The following is an 18762-nucleotide window of genomic DNA, read 5'->3' as shown; positions in this document are numbered from 1 at the left end:
CTGACTGGTTTTCTGATCCACACCAGATACTGACTGGTTCTCTGATCCACACCAGATACTGACTGGTTCTCTGATCCACACCAGATACTGACTGGTTTTCTGATCCACACCAGATACTGACTGGTTTTCTGATCCACACCAGATACTGACTGGTTTTCTGATCCACACCAGATACTGACTGGTTTTCTGATCCACACCCCTACCTTTTAGTCTTAAAGGTATCTGTGACCAACAGATGGATATCTGTATTCCCAGTCATGTGAAATCCATAGATTAGGGCCTAATCCATTTCTCAGTTGACTGATTTCCTCATATGAACTTTAACTCAGTTGTGTTTGTGTTCAGTGTATGTTATCCCTGTGGGACTTGAACCCACCATTTTTTGGATTTGTTAGCCTAGCGTCCTGCTCTTCCCAACTTGACATTGACCCTGTTGTCTCACCTCTTCCTCAGAGCTACCTTCCTCCAACCAAAAACGGAGTGGAACCCAAACGGCCGAGTCGCCCCATCAACATCACGTCACTGGTCAGACTGTCCACCACAGTGCCCAACACTATCGTGGTGTCGTGGACCTCAGAGATAGGCAGGGTAAGGAATCTATTGTGATGTCATGGACCTCAGAGATAGGCAGGGTAAGGAATCTATTGTGATGTCATGGACTGCAGAGTTAGGCAGGGTAAGGAATCTATTGTGATGTCATGGACTGCAGAGTTAGGCAGGGTAATGAATCTATTGTGATGTCATGGACCGCAGAGTTAGGCAGGGTAAGGAATCTATTGTGATGTCATGGACCGCAGAGTTAGGCAGGGTAAGGAATCTATTGTGATGTCATGGACCGCAGAGTTAGGCATGGTAAGGAATCTATTGTGATGTCATGGACCGCAGAGTTAGGCAGGGTAAGGAATCTATTGTGATGTCATGGACTGCAGAGTTAGGCAGGGTAAGGAATCTATTGTGATGTCATGGACTGCAGAGTTAGGCAGGGTAAGGAATCTATCGTGATGTCATGGACTGCAGAGTTAGGCACGGTAAGGAATCTATCGTGATGTCATGGACTGCAGAGTTAGGCAGGGTAAGGAATCTATTGTGATGTCATGGACCGCAGAGTTAGGCACGGTAAGGAATCTATCGTGATGTCATGGACCGCAGAGTTAGGCAGGGTAAGGAATCTATTGTGATGTCATGGACCGCAGAGTTAGGCAGGGTAAGGAATCTATCGTGATGTCATGGACTGCAGAGTTAGGCAGGGTAAGGAATCTATTGTGATGTCATGGACCGCAGAGTTAGGCAGGGTAAGGAATCTATTGTGATGTCATGGACCGCAGAGTTATTTAGAATCCCGATTGGAAGATTCCCGGGATCAGATAGGAATAAGCAAGAAATCCAGAATCCACCAACCAGGATTTCTGGAAACCTGGGAAATTTGGGAACATGACCAGTATTTTGCAACCCTAAGGCAGGCTGGCTGGCTGACAAACTACTGAAATAGATGTTAGCAAAGACTGTTGGATAAAGCTGTGGCATAAAGATAAAGACCAGTGTTTGTATACTATGTGGTTGCTGCTGTGAAGCCCACAGAGCATGGAGAATGTTATTCTATTCGGTTCCATTGTTTTGTGTCATGGTGGTTCATTGTGATAACCTCCGTCCCTGTTGTCCTGCCTCCTCTCTCAGAGTTTCTCCATGGCAGTCTACCTGGCGAGACAGCAGACATCCACAACCCTGCTACAGAGACTACGAGCCAAAGGCATCCGCAACCCAGACCACTCCAGAGCTCTCAGTAGGTGGCTCTCTGATATTAGATGGTGCTGCCAGGCCTCGTCCCAGATCTGTTGGTACTGTGAACCCAAGACCCTAATGGACCATAGGAGCTGACTCTTAAGGCATCAAGCTGGGGGATTGGGAACGTGATCTTTATTGGTGTCATCCAGCTCATTATGTTCTGTGTTGTCTCTCTCCACAGTCAGAGAAGTTAACAGCAGAGATTGTGTTGTCTCTCTCTCTCTCTCCACAGTCAGAGAAGTTAACAGCAGAGATTGTGTTGTCTCTCTCTACAGTCAGAGAAGTTAACAGCAGAGATTGTTTTGTCAATTCAATTCAAGGGCTTTATTGGCATGGGAAACATGTGTTAACATTGCCAAAGCAAGTGAGGTAGATAATATATAAAGTGAATATATAAAGTGAAATAAACAATAAAAATGAACAGTAAACATCACACATACAGAAGTTTCAAAACAATAAAGACATTACAAATGTCATATATATATACACAGTGTTTTAACAATTTACAAATGGTAAAGGACACAAGATAAAAGAGAAGTTAACAGCAGAGATTGTGTTGTCTCTCTCTCTCTCTACAGTCAAAGAAGTTAACAGCAGAGATTGTGTTGTCTCTCTCTCTCTACAGTCAAAGAAGTTAACAGCAGAGATTGTGTTGTCTCTCTCTCTCTCTACAGTCAGAGAAGTTAACAGCAGAGATTGTGTTGTCTCTCTCTCTCTCTACAGTCAGAGAAGTTAACAGCAGAGATTGTGTTGTCTCTCTCTCTCTACAGTCAGAGAAGTTAACAGCAGAGATTGTGTTGTCTCTCTCTCTCTCTACAGTCAGAGAAGTTAACAGCAGAGATTGTGTTGTCTCTCTCTCTCTACAGTCAGAGAAGTTAACAGCAGAGATTGTGTTGTCTCTCTCTCTCTACAGTCAGAGAAGTTAACAGCAGAGATTGTGTTGTCTCTCTCTCTCTACAGTCAGAGAAGTTAACAGCAGAGATTGTGTTGTCTCTCTCTCTCTACAGTCAAAGAGAAGTTAACAGCAGAGATTGTGTTGTCTCTCTCTCTCTCTACAGTCAGAGAAGTTAACAGCAGAGATTGTGTTGTCTCTCTCTCTCTCTCTACAGTCAGAGAAGTTAACAGCAGAGATTGTGTTGTCTCTCTCTCTCTCTACAGTCAGAGAAGTTAACAGCAGAGATTGTGTTGTCTCTCTCTACAGTCAGAGAAGTTAACAGCAGAGATTGTGTTGTCTCTCTCTCTCTCTCTACAGTCAGAGAAGTTAACAGCAGAGATTGTGTTGTCTCTCTCTCTCTCTACAGTCAGAGAAGTTAACAGCAGAGATTGTGTTGTCTCTCTCTCTCTACAGTCAGAGAAGTTAACAGCAGAGATTGTGTTGTCTCTCTCTCTCTACAGTCAGAGAAGTTAACAGCAGAGATTGTGTTGTCTCTCTCTACAGTCAGAGAAGTTAACAGCAGAGATTGTGTTGTCTCTCTCTCTCTCTCTCTCTCTACAGTCAGAGAAGTTAACAGCAGAGATTGTGTTGTCTCTCTCTCTTTCTACAGTCAAAGAGAAGTTAACAGCAGAGATTGTGTTGTCTCTCTCTACAGTCAGAGAAGTTAACAGCAGAGATTGTGTTGTCTCTCTCTCTCTACAGTCAGAGAAGTTAACAGCAGAGATTGTGTTGTCTCTCTCTCTCTCTACAGTCAGAGAAGTTAACAGCAGAGATTGTGTTGTCTCTCTCTCTCTACAGTCAGAGAAGTTAACAGCAGAGATTGTGTTGTCTCTCTCTCTCTCTCTCTCTACAGTCAGAGAAGTTAACAGCAGAGATTGTGTTGTCTCTCTCTCTCTCTACAGTCAGAGAAGTTAACAGCAGAGATTGTGTTGTCTCTCTCTCTCTCTCTACAGTCAAAGAAGTTAACAGCAGAGATTGTGTTGTCTCTCTCTCTCTCTACAGTCAGAGAAGTTAACAGCAGAGATTGTGTTGTCTCTCTCTCTCTCTCTACAGTCAGAGAAGTTAACAGCAGAGATTGTGTTGTCTCTCTCTCTCTCTACAGTCAGAGAAGTTAACAGCAGAGATTGTGTTGTCTCTCTCTCTCTACAGTCAGAGAAGTTAACAGCAGAGATTGTGTTGTCTCTCTCTCTCTACAGTCAGAGAAGTTAACAGCAGAGATTGTGTTGTCTCTCTCTCTCTCTACAGTCAGAGAAGTTAACAGCAGAGATTGTGTTGTCTCTCTCTCTCTACAGTCAAAGAGAAGTTAACAGCAGAGATTGTGTTGTCTCTCTCTCTCTCTCTACAGTCAGAGAAGTTAACAGCAGAGATTGTGTTGTCTCTCTCTCTCTCTCTCTCTACAGTCAGAGAAGTTAACAGCAGAGATTGTGTTGTCTCTCTCTCTCTCTACAGTCAGAGAAGTTAACAGCAGAGATTGTGTTGTCTCTCTCTACAGTCAGAGAAGTTAACAGCAGAGATTGTGTTGTCTCTCTCTCTCTCTCTCTACAGTCAGAGAAGTTAACAGCAGAGATTGTGTTGTCTCTCTCTCTCTCTACAGTCAAAGAAGTTAACAGCAGAGATTGTGTTGTCTCTCTCTCTCTCTACAGTCAGAGAAGTTAACAGCAGAGATTGTGTTGTCTCTCTCTCTCTCTACAGTCAGAGAAGTTAACAGCAGAGATTGTGTTGTCTCTCTCTACAGTCAGAGAAGTTAACAGCAGAGATTGTGTTGTCTCTCTCTCTCTCTCTCTCTACAGTCAGAGAAGTTAACAGCAGAGATTGTGTTGTCTCTCTCTCTTTCTACAGTCAAAGAGAAGTTAACAGCAGAGATTGTGTTGTCTCTCTCTACAGTCAGAGAAGTTAACAGCAGAGATTGTGTTGTCTCTCTCTCTCTACAGTCAGAGAAGTTAACAGCAGAGATTGTGTTGTCTCTCTCTCTCTCTACAGTCAGAGAAGTTAACAGCAGAGATTGTGTTGTCTCTCTCTCTCTACAGTCAGAGAAGTTAACAGCAGAGATTGTGTTGTCTCTCTCTCTCTCTCTCTCTACAGTCAGAGAAGTTAACAGCTGAGATTGTGTTGTCTCTCTCTCTCTCTCTACAGTCAAAGATAAGTTAACAGCAGAGATTGTGTTGTCTCTCTCTCTACAGTCAAAGATAAGTTAACAGCAGAGATTGTGTTGTCTCTCTCTCTCTCTACAGTCAAAGAGAAGTTAACAGCTGACCCTGACAGTGAGATTGCGACCACCAGTCTACGAGTCTCTCTCCTCTGTCCGGTACGTACCCTCATTTACGTTTTAGTAATTTAGCAGACGTTCTTAATCAGATTTACGGTCAAATCAGTGCATTCAACCTGGGTGAAATAATAATTAATTAATTAGTAGAGGAAACGCATCAAAATCACCGTAAAATGTAGTTATCAGTCCTTATGATGTTGATGTATGTTCATCTTCCTGTTTCCTGTTTCCTGTCTAGCTGGGGAAGATGCGTCTGATGATCCCGTGCAGAGCGTTGACGTGTTCCCACCTCCAGTGTTTCGACGCTACTCTTTACATCCAGATGAATGAGAAGAAACCCACGTGGGTGTGTCCTGTCTGTGATCAGAAGGCCCCCTACCAACACCTCATCATCGACGGGTTCGTTCTGCTGCTGCCCCCGCTTACCCTTCCCCCCCCTCCCCGTACCCTCTCCCCCTTACCCTTCCCCCTCTCCCCTTACCCTTACCCTTCCCCCCTCTCCCCCTTACCCTCCCCCCTCTCCCCCTTACCCCCCATCTCCCCCTTATCCCCCTTACCCTTACCCCCTCTCCCCCTTACCCTTACCCCCTCTCCCCCTTACCCTTCCCCAAGACCCCCTTACCCCCTTTATTTTCTAAAATAATAGTTAAGACATCAACTATGAAATATCACCTGTGGAATCATATAGTAACCAAACAAGTGTCAAACACTGTAGCTCAGTTGGTAGAGCATGGCGCTTGTAACGCCAGGGTAGTGGGTTCGATCCCCGGGACCACCCATACGTAGACTGTATGCACACATGACTGTAAGTCGCTTTGGATAAAAGCGTCTGCTAAATGGCATATATAAATCAAATATATATTTCAGATTCTTCAAGGACTTTCTCTCCGTCTCTCTCCATCTCTCTCCGTCTCTCTCTCCGTCTCTCTCCGTCTCTCTCCGTCTTTCTCCGTCTCTCTCCGTCTCTCTCCATCTCTCTCCGTCTCTCTACATCGCTCTCACTTTCTCTCCATCTCTCTACATCTCTCTCCGTCTCTCTACATCTCTCTACATCCCTCTCCGTCTCTCTACATCTCTCTCCATCTCTCTACGTCTCTCTCCATCTCTCTCCGTCTCTCTCCATCTCTCTCCGTCTCTCTCCATCTCTCTCCGTCTCTCTACATCTCTCTCCGTCTCTCTACGTCTCTCTACGTCTCTCTCCGTCTCTCTGACAGGGGAAAACTCCAAACACATGTCTTTATTCTATCATCCAATGCATAGCAGTACAGTAGCACCTATTTCTAATCTCCTCCGTGTGTGTGTGTGTGTGTGTGTGTGTGTGTGTGTGTGTGTGTGTGTGTGTGTGTGTGTGTGTGTGTGTGTGTGTGTGTGTGTGTGTGTGTGTGTGTGTGTGTGTGTGTGTGTGTGTGTGTGTGTGTGTGTGTGTGTGTGTGTGTGTGTGTGTCTGCAGGTTGTTCATGGAGATCCTGAACAGCTGTGAGGACTGTGATGAGATCCAGTTTAAAGAGGACGGGAACTGGTATCCCATGAGGTCGAAGAAGGAGGTCACAGAGGTATCTGCTTCATTCAACGGCGATGACGGTACGTGGCCAACTTAATACTCTATTGCAGTAGTTCCCAAACCACCACCTCCTACATAGCTAGATGACTGCTGTGGTTACCTAGCTAGATGACTGCTGTGGTTACCTAGCTAGATGACTGCTGTGGTTACATAGCTAGATGACTGCTGTGGTTACATAGCTAGATGACTGCTGTGGTTACCTAGCTAGATGACTGCTGTGGTTACCTAGCTAGATGACTGCTGTGGTTACCTAGCTAGTTGACTGCTGTGGCTACATAGCTAGTTGACTGCTGAGGCTACCTAGCTAGTTGACTGCTGTGGCTACCTAGCTAGTTGACTGATGTGGCTACCTAGCTAGTTGACTGCTGTGGCTACCTAGCTAGTTGACTGCTGTGGCTACCTAGCTAGTTGACTGCTGATGCTACCTAGCTAGTTGACTGCTGTGGCTACCTAGCTAGTTGACTGCTGAGGCTACCTAGCTAGATGACTGCTGTGGCTACCTAGCTAGATGACTGCTGAGGCTACCCTAGCTAGATGACTGCTGAGGCTACCTAGCTATATGACTGCTGAGGCTACCTAGCTAGTTGACTGCTGAGTCTAGAAAACGAAACAGCTAGCTAGCTAGTTGACTGCTGTGGCTACCTAGCTAGTTGACTGCTGTGGCTACCTAGCTAGTTGACTGGTGTGGCTACCTAGCTAGTTGACTGCTGTGGCTACCTAGCTAGTTGATTGCTGTGGCTAGAAAACTAAACAGCTAGCTAGGTAGATGACTGCTGAGGCTACCATGCTAGTTGACTGCTGAGGCTAGAAAACGAAACAGCTAGCTAGCTAGTTGACTGCTGTGGCTAGAAAACAAAACAGCTACCTAGCTAGTTGACTGCTGAGGCTACCTAGCTAGTTGACTGCTGTGGCTACCTAGCTAGTTGACTGATGAGGCTACCTAGCTAGTTGACTGCTGAGGCTAGAAAACGAAACAACTAGCTAGCTAGATGACTGCTGAGGCTACCTAGCTAGTTGACTGCTGAGGCTACCTAGCTAGTTGACTGCTGAGGCTACCTAGCTAGTTGACCGCTGTGGCTACCTAGCTAGTTGACTGCTGTGGCTACCTAGCTAGTTGACTGCTGTGGCTACCTAGCTAGATGACTGCCGAGGCTACCTAGCTAGATGACTGCCGTGGCTACCTAGCTAGTTGACTGCTGTGGCTACCTAGCTAGTTGACTGCTGAGGCTACCTAGCTAGATGACTGCTGAGGCTACCTAGCTAGTTGACTGCTGTGGCTACCTAGCTAGTTGACTGCTGAGGCTAGAAAACGAAACAGCTAGCTAGCTAGTTGACTGCTGTGGTTACCTAGCTAGTTGACTGCTGTGGTTACCTAGCTAGTTGACTGCTGAGGCTAGAAAACGAAACAGCTAGCTAGCTAGTTGACTGCTGTGGCTACCTAGCTAGATGACTGCTGTGGCTACCTAGCTAGATGACTGCTGAGGCTAGAAAACGAAACAGCTAGCTAGCTAGTTGACTGCTGTGGCTACCTAGCTAGATGACTGCTGTGGCTACCTAGCTAGATGACTGCTGAGGCTACCTAGCTAGTTGACTGCTGTGGCTACCTAGCTAGATGACTGCTGTGGTTACCTAGCTAGTTGACTGCTGAGGCTACCCTAGCTAGTTGACTGCTGAGGCTACCTAGCTAGATGACTGCGGAGGCTACCTAGCTAGTTGACTGCTGAGGCTACCTAGCTAGATGACTGCTGAGACTACCTAGCTAGGTGACTGCTGAGGCTACCTAGCTAGGTGACTGCTGTGGCTAGCTAGCTAGGTGACTGCTGTGGCTACCTAGCTAGTTGACTGCTGTGGCTACCTAGCTAGTTGACTGCTGAGGCTACCTAGCTAGATGAGTGCTGAGGCTAGAAAACTAAACAGCTAGCTAGCTAGTTGACTGCTGAGGCTACCTAGCTAGTTGACTGCTGTGGCTACCTAGCTAGTTGACTGCTGTGGCTACCTAGCTAGTTGACTGCTGTGGCTACCTAGCTAGTTGACTGCTGAGGCTAGAAAATGAAATAGCTAGCTAGCTAGTTGACCGCTGTGGCTACCTAGCTAGTTGACTGCTGAGGCTAGAAAACTAAACAGCTAGCTAGCTAGTTGACTGCTGAGGCTACCTAGCTAGTTGACTGCTGTGGCTACCTAGCTAGTTGACTGCTGTGGCTACCTAGCTAGTTGACTGCTGTGGTTACCTAGCTAGTTGACTGCTGAGGCTACCTAGCTAGATGACTGCTGAGGCTACCTAGCTAGATGACTGCTGTGGTTACCTAGCTAGTTGACTGCTGAGGCTACCCTAGCTAGTTGACTGCTGAGGCTACCTAGCTAGATGACTGCGGAGGCTACCTAGCTAGTTGACTGCTGAGGCTACCTAGCTAGATGACTGCTGAGGCTACCTAGCTAGGTGACTGCTGAGGCTACCTAGCTAGGTGACTGCTGTGGCTAGCTAGCTAGGTGACTGCTGTGGCTACCTAGCTAGTTGACTGCTGTGGCTACCTAGCTAGTTGACTGCTGTGGCTACCTAGCTAGTTGACTGCTGAGGCTACCTAGCTAGTTGACTGCTGAGGCTAGAAAACGAAACAGCTAGCTAGCGAGTTGACTGGTGTGGCTACCTAGCTAGTTGACTGCTGAGGCTAGAAAATGAAACAGCTAGCTAGCTAGTTGACCGCTGTGGCTACCTAGCTAGTTGACTGCTGAGGCTAGAAAACTAAACAGCTAGCTAGCTAGTTGACTGCTGAGGCTACCTAGCTAGTTGACTGCTGTGGCTACCTAGCTAGTTGACTGCTGTGGCTACCTAGCTAGTTGACTGGTGTGGCTACCTAGCTAGTTGACTGCTGAGGCTAGAAAATGAAATAGCTAGCTAGCTAGTTGACCGCTGTGGCTACCTAGCTAGTTGACTGCTGAGGCTAGAAAACTAAACAGCTAGCTAGCTAGTTGACTGCTGAGGCTACCTAGCTAGTTGACTGCTGTGGCTACCTAGCTAGTTGACTGCTGTGGCTACCTAGCTAGTTGACTGCTGTGGTTACCTAGCTAGTTGACTGCTGAGGCTACCTAGCTAGATGACTGCTGAGGCTACCTAGCTAGATGACTGCTGAGGCTACCTAGCTAGTTGACTGCGGAGGCTACCTAGCTAGATGACTGCGGAGGCTACCTAGCTAGTTGACTGCTGTGGCTACCTAGCTAGTTGACTGCTGACGCTACCTAGCTAGTTGACTGCTGAGGCTACCTAGCTAGTTGACTGCTGAGGCTAGAAAACGAAACAGCTAGCTAGCTAGATGAGTGCTGTGGCTAGAAAACTAAACAGCTAGCTAGCTAGATGAGTGCTGTGGCTAGAAAACTAAACAGCTAGCTAGCTAGTTGACTGCTGAGGCTAGCTAGCTAGATGACTGCTGTGGCTAGCTAGCTAGATGACTGCTGAGGCTACCTAGCTAGTTGACTGCTGTGGCTAGAAAACTAAACAGCTAGCTAGCTAGATGAGTGCTGAGGCTAGAAAACTAAACAGCTAGCTAGCTAGTTGACTGCTGAGGCTACCTAGCTAGTTGACTGCTGTGGCTACCTAGCTAGTTGACTGCTGTGGCTACCTAGCTAGTTGACTGGTGTGGCTACCTAGCTAGTTGACTGCTGAGGCTAGAAAATGAAATAGCTAGCTAGCTAGTTGACCGCTGTGGCTACCTAGCTAGTTGACTGCTGAGGCTAGAAAACTAAACAGCTAGCTAGCTAGTTGACTGCTGAGGCTACCTAGCTAGTTGACTGCTGTGGCTACCTAGCTAGTTGACTGCTGTGGCTACCTAGCTAGTTGACTGCTGTGGTTACCTAGCTAGTTGACTGCTGAGGCTACCTAGCTAGATGACTGCTGAGGCTACCTAGCTAGATGACTGCTGTGGTTACCTAGCTAGTTGACTGCTGAGGCTACCCTAGCTAGTTGACTGCTGAGGCTACCTAGCTAGTTGACTGCGGAGGCTACCTAGCTAGTTGACTGCTGAGGCTACCTAGCTAGATGACTGCTGAGGCTACCTAGCTAGGTGACTGCTGAGGCTACCTAGCTAGGTGACTGCTGTGGCTAGCTAGCTAGGTGACTGCTGTGGCTACCTAGCTAGTTGACTGCTGTGGCTACCTAGCTAGTTGACTGCTGAGGCTACCTAGCTAGTTGACTGCTGAGGCTAGAAAACGAAACAGCTAGCTAGCGAGTTGACTGGTGTGGCTACCTAGCTAGTTGACTGCTGAGGCTAGAAAATGAAACAGCTAGCTAGCTAGTTGACCGCTGTGGCTACCTAGCTAGTTGACTGCTGAGGCTAGAAAACTAAACAGCTAGCTAGCTAGTTGACTGCTGAGGCTACCTAGCTAGTTGACTGCTGTGGCTACCTAGCTAGTTGACTGCTGTGGCTACCTAGCTAGTTGACTGGTGTGGCTACCTAGCTAGTTGACTGCTGAGGCTAGAAAATGAAATAGCTAGCTAGCTAGTTGACCGCTGTGGCTACCTAGCTAGTTGACTGCTGAGGCTAGAAAACTAAACAGCTAGCTAGCTAGTTGACTGCTGAGGCTACCTAGCTAGTTGACTGCTGTGGCTACCTAGCTAGTTGACTGCTGTGGCTACCTAGCTAGTTGACTGCTGTGGTTACCTAGCTAGTTGACTGCTGAGGCTACCTAGCTAGATGACTGCTGAGGCTACCTAGCTAGATGACTGCTGAGGCTACCTAGCTAGTTGACTGCGGAGGCTACCTAGCTAGATGACTGCGGAGGCTACCTAGCTAGTTGACTGCTGTGGCTACCTAGCTAGTTGACTGCTGTGGCTACCTAGCTAGTTGACTGCTGACGCTACCTAGCTAGTTGACTGCTGAGGCTACCTAGCTAGTTGACTGCTGAGGCTAGAAAACGAAACAGCTAGCTAGCTAGATGAGTGCTGTGGCTAGAAAACTAAACAGCTAGCTAGCTAGATGAGTGCTGTGGCTAGAAAACTAAACAGCTAGCTAGCTAGATGAGTGCTGTGGCTAGAAAACGAAACCGCTAGCTAGCTAGATGAGTGCTGTGGCTAGCCAAAAAAGGACTCGTTTTAAAAGTTTGTTTATCTTATCCTTGCTGTGTGCTAGCTCTGGGAGTCCAAATTCAGTACTGGTTGGCTCTCCGGGAAACAGGCTCGACGACCCCACTGCCTTAGTTTCAAACCACTTTGAAGTTTCATAGCACTCAATGCATGCACACAGTCTTTTTGTGTTATTGTAGATGGATTGACAGAAGGATTCACCCTCTTGCAGAGTCGCGTCGGACAGTAGAATCGGAGCCCCACAGGAACAGCTCATCCCACAGCAGTACCAATAAGGTGGTGGTGATTGATCTGACTCTGGACAGCTCTTCAGACGACGATCTGGACGATGAGCCTCCTCTCAAGAGACCCTGTCCCTCCTCCTCCTCCTTGTCCCCTGCCTCACCGCCTATCAGCAAGGGGTACGTCACCTCTGATGTCGCGTCCTGCTAACCCCTTGAACTGGGGTTAGCAGGACCCCAGTTTTGTGTTTTGAGGAGTTGAGATAAATTTGAGAACACTAATTTCCGTTGGACATTTTGTTCAATGCGTAATCTTCTTCATCGTCGTCTTCTCCCTACAGCGTGTTGAACCTCCACAGCCAGGTATCTCCGGTGGCCAGAGCTCCCAGCATGCCTCCTGTTGAGACCAGCTACATCCCCCTCCACCCCCCCTCATACAGGACTACAGCCACTACTACCACACCCCTAATGACCTGGACCTCAACTTCTTCTCATTCCTCCAGGGAGACAACCATCAGGTAATGACTTCACAAGATAGAACCATCAGGTAACGACTTCACAAGATAGAACCATCAGGTAACGACTTCACAAGATAGAACCATCAGGTAATGACTTCACAAGATAGAACCATCAGGTAATGACTTCACAAGATAGAACCATCAGGTAATGACTTCACAAGATAGAACCATCAGGTAATGACTTCACAAGATAGAACCATCAGGTAATGACTTCACAAGATAGAACCAGACAACACACTGGGAGACAGCCATTGTAGAACAGGATCTGCTTTTAGTCACTTCTACAGCTGGTCCTGGTGCGGCCAGTCTGCTTTCTTCTCTGGAGCTCTTTAAAAAATTGCTTCTGCTCGTTGCGGTCCGGCCCACGTTGCTTCTGCTCGTTGCGGTCCGCCCCCACGTGCTTTGCTCGTTACGGTCCGCCCCACGTTGCTTCTGCTCGTTGCGGTCCGCCCCACGTTGCTTCTGCTCGTTGCGTTCCGGCCCACGTTGCTTCTGCTCATCGCGGTCCGGCCCACGTTGCTTCTGCTCGTTGTGGTCTGCCCCACGTTGCTTCTGCTCCACGTTGCTTCTGCTCATTGCGGTCCGGCCCACGTTGCTTCTGCACGTTGCGGTCCGCCCCACGTTGCTTCTGCTCGTTGCGGTCTGCCCCACGTTGCTTCTGCTCGTTGCGGTCCGCCCCATGTTGCTTCTGCTCGTTGCGGTCCGCCCCAGGTTGCTTCGGCTCGTTGCGGTCCGGCCCACGTTGCTTCTGCTCGTTGCGGTCCGGCCCACGTTGCTTCTGCTCGTTGCGGTCCGGCCCACGTTGCTTCTGCTCGTTGCGGTCCGGCCCACGTTGCTTCTACTCGTTGCGGTCCGGCCCACGTTGCTTCTGCTCGTTGCGGTCTGCCCCACGTTGCTTCTGCTCGTTGCGGTCCGCCCCACGTTGCTTCTGCTCGTTGCGGTCTGCCCCACGTTGCTTCTGCTCGTTGAGGTCTGCCCCACGTTGCTTCTGCTCGTTGCGGTCCGCCCCACGTTGCTTCTGCTCGTTGCGGTCCGCCCCACGTTGCTTCTGCTCGTTGCGGTCCGCCCCACGTTGCTTCTGCTCGTTGCGGTCGGCCCCACGTTGCTTCTGCTCGTTGCGGTCTGCCCCACGTTGCTTCTGCTCGTTGCGGTCGGCCCCACGTTGCTGTAACTGTTGATGTAAATAAAATGTCTTAATAAATAATTGTGATTTATTTGACCCTCCTCTCTCTCTCTCTGTAGCATTACAACATGGTGATGACCCTCCCTCCTCTCTCTCTCTCTGTAGCATTACAACATGGTGATGACCCTCTCTCCTCTCTCTCTCTCTCTCTCTCTCTGTAGCATTACAACATGGTGATGACCCTCCCTCCTCTCTCTCTCTCTCTGTAGCATTACAACATGGTGATGACCCTCCCTCCTCTCTCTCTCTCTCTCTGTAGCATTACAACATGGTGATGACCCTCCCTCCTCTCTCTCTCTCTCTGTAGCATTACAACATGGTGGTGACCCTCCCTCCTCTCTCTCTCTCTCTCTGTAGCATTACAACATGGTGATGACCCTCCCTCCTCTCTCTCTCTCTCTGTAGCATTACAACATGGTGATGACCCTCCCTCCTCTCTCTCTCTGTAGCATTACAACATGGTGGTGACCCTCCCTCCTCTCTCTCTCTCTCTCTGTAGCATTACAACATGGTGATGACCCTCCCTCCTCTCTCTCTCTCTGTAGCATTACAACATGGTGATGGCCCTCCCTCCTCTCTCTCTCTCTCTCTGTAGCATTACAACATGGTGATGACCCTCCCTCCTCTCTCTCTCTCTCTGTAGCATTACAACATGGTGATGACCCTCCCTCTTCTCTCTCTCTGTAGCATTACAACATGGTGATGACCCTCCCTCCTCTCTCTCTCTCTGTAGCATTACAACATGGTGATGACCCTCCCTCCTCTCTCTCTCTCTGTAGCATTACAACATGGTGATGACCCTCCCTCCTCTCTCTCTCTCTCTCTCTGTAGCATTACAACATGGTGATGACCCTCCCTCCTCTCTCTCTCTCTCTGTAGCATTACAACATGGTGATGACCCTCCCTCCTCTCTCTCTCTGTAGCATTACAACATGGTGATGACCCTCCCTCCTCTCTCTCTCTCTGTAGCATTACAACATGGTGATGGCCCTCCCTCCTCTCTCTCTCTCTCTCTCTGTAGCATTACAACATGGTGATGACCCTCCCTCCTCTCTCTCTCTCTCTCTCTCTCTGTAGCATTACAACATGGTGATGACCCTCCCTCCTCTCTCTCTCTCTCTCTGTAGCATTACAACATGGTGATGACCCTCCCTCCTCTCTCTCTCTCTGTAGCATTACAACATGGTGATGACCCTCCCTCCTCTCTCTCTCTCTGTAGCATTACAACATGGTGATGACCCTCCCTCCTCTCTCTCTCTCTCTCTGTAGCATTACAACATGGTGATGACCCTCCCTCCTCTCTCTCTCTGTAGCATTACAACATGGTGGTGACCCTCCCTCCTCTCTCTCTCTCTCTCTCTGTAGCACTACAACATGGTGATGGCCGCAGCTGCGGCGGCCTCAGCCTCCGATGACCACGACTTGCTCCTGAACCGCTTCTTGCCCTATAGCTCCTCCCAGATGTTCCTGGACCAATCAGGGACCCCCGGCGGTGTGAGCAGCGCCCTGGCAGCAGCCAACGGGGGCAGCAACAGCGGTAGCAGCTCCAGTCTGGTGTCGTCAAGTAGTTTGAGAGAGAGGGATCGGGAAAGGGACAGCAGGTCGAACGCAGCGGCGACAGTCATATATGGCTCCATACCAGACGTGATCTCACTAGACTGAAGGGAAGAGGCTCCTGTCCGTACAGAACTGTGGGGAAAAACAACTGGAGGGAGAAAATAGAAACCGGAGTTTTGTTTTGTAAATAGAAAACTAAAAGGGAAAGAAACAGTGCTATGTACAGAGAGGAAAAAAATATCTATTTTAAATGTTACTGTAAACAAAATCCTGATGATGATGAGTAACTTCAATTGATTTTTTTTTGTTTTCTTCTTCTGTGGATTACCGGAGCTTTTAAAAAAAAAAAAAAAAAAAAAAGACAGCCTCTTCATGTTCTCCCCATTTTGATGATATTATATATGACCTTTTTGTACTTCGTTTTCACTGTTTTTATTTCAATGTTTCCCCCGTCAACGGCATTATTTCTTGTCTCAAAACGCGTGTTTTTACTTCGGCTTCGACGCCAAAAGAGAATCTGTCCGGTTTTTTTTTCTGTTTTTGTCGTTTTCACTGTGGATTGTATTTTCTGTCAAACATTCTGTGGTCAAATTCTATTGTATTTTTAATTATTTTCAAGGTATTATTTATGATGCTTTTTAAGTTATGTTAGATCAATGTGTGCTGTTTTTTAAAAGCATTTCTTCGTCCCCCCCCCCTCTACATGTTATTGTTGTCGCTAGGATTACACAGGCTAGCCTGGATACCTAGTCTATTTGTGTCGTCATCCCACTCCTCGTCATGACCAAACAATAAGTGGTTGAGGAGTGGAATGATGGCACAAACTGACTGGCACCCAGGCTATACACGGGCTGGTTATAGGTCCACTACTGTGGTTGAGGAGTGGAATGATGGCACAAACTGACTGGCACCCAGGCTATACACGGGCTGGTTATAGGTCCACTACGGTGGTTGAGGAGTGGAATGATGGCACAAACTGACTGGCACCCAGGCTATACACGGGCTGGTTATAGATCCACTACAGTGGTTGAGGAGTGGAATGATGGCACAAACTGACTGGCACCCAGGCTATACACGGGCTGGTTATAGATCCACTACGGTGGTTGAGGAGTGGAATGATGACACAAACTGACTGGCACCCAGGCTATACACGGGCTGGTTATAGATCCACTACGGTGGTTGAGGAGTGGAATGATGGCACAAACTGACTGGTACCCAGGCTATACACGGGCTGGTTATAGATCCACTACGGTGGTTGAGGAGTGGAATGATGACACAAACTGACTGGTACCCAGGCTATACACGGGCTGGTTATAGATCCACTACGGTGGTTGAGGAGTGGAATGATGGCTGGTTATATACTACTGTGGGTTGTCTGGTTTGTGCTCCTCTCTCATCTCTATTTAGCTGAGGAAACCTGATTTTCCCTGCCGAGTTCATCTTGTAGTTGTTTTCACGTAAGAAATACCATGCTGTATTGTCTGGTAAAATAGTGTTGAAATAGCCGCCATGTGTCCATTTTGGGGGATAAGGAAGACATAATATGATTTAAATTCAGTGTCCTATTATATTAAATGAAGGTGCATCGTCGACTCGTTCTTTCTCACTATTCACAAACGTATGGAATAAAACGGACTTTTTAAATGCTTAGCTTTGGAGATGGGTTCTGTAACACTCACTCCTTGAAGTGACGATTTTTATTTATTTTTACATTTTTAAAAACGGGATTTTCTATAACACGACTGGGTACGACCATTCAGGACGACGGGTCACGTGTGTTTTGTGAGGCACTGGTCCAGGGTCTGAGGCTCCACGTGAGCCGAATCGGGAAGAAGTGGTACTCTCCTTTTACACAGCCTCTCGTCTGCGGTGGATCTGTAGTCACCCCGCTGTGTCCTTGTGGGTGAATTGTTGCTCAACGTGACTGTTGAATGTCTGACGGCAGCATCGTATGCCTGATAGGGTCATCCTGTAGGGTCATCCTATAGGGTCATCCTATAGGGTCATCCTGTAGGGTCATCTTATAGGGTCATCCTGTAGGGTCATCCTATAGGGTCCATCCTATAGGGTCATCCTGTAGGGTCATCCTGAACCATACTGTGCTGGCTCTGATTTTTATATTTTCACATTGTCCGTTTAGCAACTATGCTGGATGTGGAACCAGGAGAACACAGTAGAGCTTGGCTCAGATTGACCCCGTGGAATGGACCATGGTGAGGTTGGTTTCCTGAAGTCAACGCTCCTATTATGCCATCCTAAAGTATTAGTCCCCTCTCTTCCCTTCCTGTGTAAGTTCCGGTAGTCCCCTCTCTTCACTTCCTGTGTAAGTTCTGGTAGTCCCCTCTCTTCACTTCCTGTGTAAGTTCTGGTAGTCCCCTCTCTTCACTTCCTGTGTAAGTTCTGGTAGTCCCCTCTCTCCCCTTCCCTTCCTGTGTAAGTTCTGGTAGTCCCCTCTCTTCACTTCCTGTGTAAGTTCTGGTAGTCCCCTCTCTTCACTTCCTGTGTAAGTTCTGGTAGTCCCCTCTCTTCACTTCCTGTGTAAGTTCTGGTAGTCCCCTCTCTTCCCTTCCTGTGTAAGTTCTGGTAGTCCCCTCTCTTCACTTCCTGTGTAAGTTCTGGTAGTCCCCTCTCTTCACTTCCTGTGTAAGTTCTGGTAGTCCCCTCTCTCCCCTTCCTGTGTAAGTTCTGGTAGTCCCCTCTCTTCACTTCCTGTGTAAGTTCTTGTAGTCCCCTCTCTTCACTTCCTGTGTAAGTTCTGGTAGTCCCCTCTCTTCACTTCCTGTGTAAGTTCTGGTAGTCCCCTCTCTTCCCTTCCTGTGTAAGTTCTGGTAGTCCCCTCTCTTCACTTCCTGTGTAAGTTCTGGTAGTCCCCTCTCTTCACTTCCTGTGTAAGTTCTGGTAGTCCCCTCTCTCCCCTTCCTGTGTAAGTTCTGGTAGTCCCCTCTCTTCACTTCCTGTGTAAGTTCTTGTAGTCCCCTCTCTTCACTTCCTGTGTAAGTTCTGGTAGTCCCCTCTCTTCACTTCCTGTGTAAGTTCTTGTAGTCCCCTCTCTTCACTTCCTGTGTAAGTTCTGGTAGTCCCCTCTCTTCACTTCCTGTGTAAGTTCTGGTAGTCCCCTCTCTCCCCTTCCTGTGTTAGTTCTGGTAGTCCCCTCTCTTCACTTCCTGTGTAAGTTCTGGTAGTCCCCTCTCTCCCCTTCCTGTGTAAGTTATGGTAGTCCCCTCTCTCCCCTTCCTGTGTAAGTTCTGGTAGTCCCCTCTCTTCCCTTCCTGTGTAAGTTCTGGTAGTCCCCTCTCTCCCCTTCCTGTGTAAGTTCTGGTAGTCCCCTCTCTTCCCTTCCTGTGTAAGTTCTGGTAGTCCCCTCTCTCCCCTTCCTGTGTAAGTTCTGGTAGTCCCCTCTCTTCACTTCCTGTGTAAGTTCTGGTAGTCCCCTCTCTCCCCTTCCTGTGTAAGTTCTGGTAGTCCCCTCTCTCCCCTTCCTGTGTAAGTTCTGGTAGTCCCCTCTCTTCACTTCCTGTGTAAGTTCTGGTAGTCCCCTCTCTCCCCTTCCTGTGTAAGTTCTGGTAGTCCCCTCTCTTCACTTCCTGTGTAAGTTCTGGTTGTCCCCTCTCTCCCCTTCCTGTGTAAGTTCTGGTAGTCCTCTCTCTTCTCTTCCCTTCCTGTGTA

At 48.1% G+C, this 18762-nt stretch overlaps 1 pseudogene; it reads left to right on the top strand.

The window, feature by feature from the left end:
* The window catches only part of LOC124036970, a 55892-nt pseudogene extending 39204 nt beyond the window's left edge, over positions 1-16688 (top strand).
* The last annotated feature ends 2074 nt before the right edge of the window (positions 16689-18762 follow it).

This window comes from Oncorhynchus gorbuscha, linkage group LG06 (assembly GCF_021184085.1).
Source record: "Oncorhynchus gorbuscha isolate QuinsamMale2020 ecotype Even-year linkage group LG06, OgorEven_v1.0, whole genome shotgun sequence".
Lineage (NCBI taxonomy): Eukaryota > Metazoa > Chordata > Actinopteri > Salmoniformes > Salmonidae > Oncorhynchus > Oncorhynchus gorbuscha.
Note: the sequence above shows the minus strand (reverse complement) of the source record. Positions and strands in the feature narration are given on the sequence as shown.